Source organism: Pteronotus mesoamericanus, unplaced genomic scaffold (genome assembly GCF_021234165.1).
Source record: "Pteronotus mesoamericanus isolate MK-2021 breed Mesoamerican mustached bat unplaced genomic scaffold, CSHL_Meso_final scaffold_12, whole genome shotgun sequence".
NCBI lineage: Eukaryota > Metazoa > Chordata > Mammalia > Chiroptera > Mormoopidae > Pteronotus > Pteronotus mesoamericanus.
In genome coordinates, this window is record NW_026555303.1 from 8,680,547 (window position 1) to 8,684,940 (window position 4,394).

The 4,394-nt window shown below is 35.5% G+C and overlaps 1 pseudogene; it reads left to right on the forward strand.

Moving 5' to 3' along the window:
- The first annotated feature begins 376 nt into the window (after positions 1-376).
- Positions 377-525, forward strand: LOC129082228 (uncharacterized; annotated as a pseudogene).
- The last annotated feature ends 3,869 nt before the right edge of the window (positions 526-4,394 follow it).

A 4,394-nucleotide genomic window follows, 5' to 3' on the forward strand; every position in this document is an offset into this window, starting at 1 on the left:
ATTGGTCCTGTTCTCTATAGCCTCCAAACTGTATGCTCTCCTATACACAGGGCTTGGCATAGAGATGGAGAACTGTACATTCATTATTGCCAAAGCTGCATATCTCCAGGAAAATTTTCCTACCCTTTGGTTAGCATCCAGGACACAATTTGTCAAGTTGTTCATCTGATCCACCTCAGTGGCTTGCTATTTTTTTTTTCTCAAGGACTATAACCTTTGACAGGAACTGCATTTGTAATTCATATGGGAAACTGCTTTTTCAGTTCAGTTATATCACCCCATCTTTTTTTTTATTTGAGATGTAATTGACATAATACATTGTATAAGTTTAAGTTGTAGAATGTACTGATTTAATGCATTTATATATTGTTACATAATTGCTTCTCGGCCTTTTGGCTAAGATCAAGTGTAGTATATATTGCGACATACTTACCCCATATTTCCATCACATAACATCATTATCATTTCATTTTGTTTTATTCCATCTTAAAATACTGAAGAATTTGTTTTCAGATAGGAATTCATGGGAATGTTAAAGGTGGCTACAGCAGAAGCACCAACCATGATGTGTTGACAGGTATTGATTTTAGTCACTTTGTTAAGGTCAAGCACATCTTCCTTCTTGCTTCAAATGCCAAAGCGGAAGCTCTTTTAACCTAATGGGTAATTTTGGTTTACCAGGTTTCCTTAATCCCCACTCCAGATGTGTTAAATCTCCTCCAGGTTTCTCTTAACAAAGTGACAACAGGTTTTAATCTTTCTGTACACACAGCAGCAGCTGAGCAAACATTCTATTAATAAAACAAAAGTGGGAAACATTAAACCTGTGGGAAACTTGTGCCTATCATTTGATAATCATAGTCTATAAAATGTCCCAAAGTAAAGATAAATCTCTGTGCCTTAAATTCTATTTTATTTCAAAAAGCTTGAGTAGTGAGAACAGAGAAATTAAAACCCATCTAGGGAGTTTAAAAAATGTAAGAGTAATTTCTGAATTTGTATTCAGCTACACAGTTCTTTTAAGGCATATGTGGCAGAAATAATACAACAAAGCAACTTCTAGGCAAAAATTCACATTCTATATAGAGAACCTATAAAATGTGAGTCTGGCAAGTCTTTTAAATAAAACACTTTTTAATATAATATTTACATGTTGTCCTTCATAACTTTTTGGAATTACATTGACATTTGTTCTCAAGATACAAAATTGTTCAAAGATAGCTGGAAAGTCCACACTGGAACTTTGATTTGTTGTGGTTTTATTATTATTAAAATGATTTATTATGTTTACTTCATAGTTTTCCTCCCTGATAATTTTTAATACATTCCTGATATTTTAAAAGTTGGAAAAATTTTATATCCAAGAATTTGTCTATGGATTTTGTACTTACTGGTATAAAAATCAAGGACAAATACAGGTCTTGGCACAAATAATGCCCATTTTTCATTACAAATCATAAGAATCTAACTCTGTAACATACAATATTACACTGAAGCATACCGTATGACATTTTAGGTGCAGTGTTCAAATTAAAACTATAAGTTATCATACCTATATTATTACCCTACCAACCACACTCAAGCAGCCTTTATGTCTTTTGCTGGACCCTGTATCTACTGCATTCCTAGTTTATTTTTATTTGAACATACTATGTTCAAACAGAAATACTTATTACCTACTTTCTTTATAAAATGATTTACTTATCTATTTTTAGAGAGAGGGGAAGAGTGGCAGAAAGAGAGGGAGAGAAACATTGATGTCAGAAAGAAACGTCAATTGATTGCTTCTCATATGTACCCTGACTGGAGACCAAACCTGCAACCCAGGAATGTGCCCTGACCAGAATCAAACCAATGACCTTCCACTTTGTGGATGACACCCAACCAGCTGAGGCACATCCATCAGGGTACCTACTTTCTTTCTTAAAGGATACAGGTTACTGTGTTTTTAGGTGCATGCCTCTTCCTCCATGCAGTTCTCTTTAATCCAAAGTAGAAAATAATTTCCCTCAATCCTCTGAAGGGCTTTTTTATAACTTCCTCATTGTATTCATGTTATAGTTCACTGTATTATAGTTCTTTGTGTATGTGTTAATTTTCCTACTCCATAGCAAGGTCCTTCAGGCCATGTACCAGGGCTGATCCAAAGTTGTTTCTGCCTACAACCAACATTTGGCCATGACTATCTGTTGAATGAAGCCCTTGGTGAAATGCAATGCTTGTGGTGCAATGTTACTTCTCTCTTGTCCAGATATTTGTTTCAGTAAGCAATATACTTTTATCCCCAATTGTGGGGATAAAACTGAGTCTGGATAGTATTATGAGCCTGGGTGAGACAGAGGTAAACAACAGAGTCCCTAACTAAAAAGCCTACATTGCAAGAAGGAAATTTGCAAATCAACAATAGACATATTTAGCAGCTTTAATTTAAAAAAAAATCTTGCCATTATTTTTGCTTAAATTTATTTATATTACATTTTAAAAGAGTCAAAATCAAATTCATTTAAATTAAACAAAAAGGCTCCATATCTCTAATTCTTCTTCCTTTTCTTGTAGGTGATAATGGATTTTTATTTAGAAGTGGTTTAGTTCCACTTAGACACTATGCCTGTTTTTAGGGAACTTGTCATCAGAGAAGCTGTGTAAGTTCTCAGATCTTCATATTTTTAAGAATGATCTGAGGTGTTTGCATATTCCATGGATTTAGGACTAGGTATTTTGTTTCTGTAGGCCTGGAATGGAGTCCAAGAATGTGCTTTTCAACAAGTGTCTTTCCTCTCCCCGTCAATACACATATGTTCAGCACCAGCAAGGAAAGTAACTCTGATGCAGGTGATCCACATGTCATAGAAAGAAACCTTGTCTTAGGGCTTCCTAACATGCTGCCCACCTACCAGTTTGTTTTCAATGTAAATATTAAGACAGTGTTGAGGACTAACTACCTGTTCTTGGAGATGGGTTGGGGATAGACTATCTCAAAGGAAACAATATTTGAGATAAGCCCTGAAGGGTGAGAACATAATATTCTGAAAGATTTTTCAAACAGAAAGAACAGAGATTAAAAAAAATAAGTCTGAGAAACATGTATAGCAAGCAGGCTGGTTTGGTCCAATTTAAGGACACAGGATTACTAGTAAGAGTCCCATCTCTACTAGTTGCTAGCTGAACGGCCTTAGAAAGATGTATAACCTCTTTTTTTTTTCCCTCACTCTAGGACATTTTTTTTCATTGATTTCAGAGAGATGGAAGGAAAGAGAGAGAGAGAGAGAGAGAGAGAGAGAGAGAGAGAGAGAGAGAGAGAGAGACATTGATTGATCCCTTTCTTGTATGTGCCCTGACTAGAGATTGAACTTGCAACCTGGGTATGTGACCTGACCGGGAATTGCACCTGTGACCCTTTATTCTATGGGACAATGCTCCAACCAACTGTGCCACACTGGCCAGAGAAGATGCATAGTCTTTTTGAATCTCAATTCCCTCACCTGCAAGATAATGATAATAACATCTACAGAACTGCAATAATTAAAGAAGATATATGTGAATGCTATATAAAGCACATAGAAGGCCTTTAAGAAATTATTGTTATTATTAATACTATCAATATCTTGGAGTTTTCTATCAGTAAAATGGGCATATGGAGACTAGGTTAAAAAAAGAGAGATTATAATTTTTATTTAAATCCACATCCATTTATTCATGAATTATCCAGGGAATTGAGGCACAATTGAGCTAAACTTTAATCCTTCTATTAATTGAACTGCATCTATGGACAACTTAAAATATGTCCAATACTGGACATTTCTCTCAGTTCCCTTTTCCTTTTGCAATATATAGACACAGCCAAGGGACAATTTTGTTCTATTACATCAAAGAATAAAATATCTTAATCCGGAAATCCTGTTGCAGTTATAACCCGTACTCGCCCTGCACAAGCAGGATCTTCTTACTCAAATAGTGAAAATTCCCCATTGCCTGGGAGGTTCATGAAGTCTGAGCTCCTTAGTGAAACTGCATTGTTTCCAATGGCTGATTGCTGCCTCCTCTCTCACCACCATCTTCAAGTAACATCTGATAATTCAGGAGAATACATCTTCCTAATACATAGCTGGAACTCAAATACATCTTTTCCCCCAAGTCCAGGTCTTAAATATCCTATCCAATGAGTTCATTTTTTGTATTATGAATGGTGTTTGGCCCTTGGTAAGTGATATCTACTTGTTAAGTAAAATAGGTTAAATATTTCAATTTTGTAAGGAAGGGGACCATGCTAAATAAATGCTCACTTTCTTCCCCCTTTTGAAGACTGCCAGTGAAACCTGGTTTTTGTGAGTTACTTCCTATTTGATTGATTATTCCAAAATAGATGTCTTAGAAAAGTCTTTCCCAGCCCAATA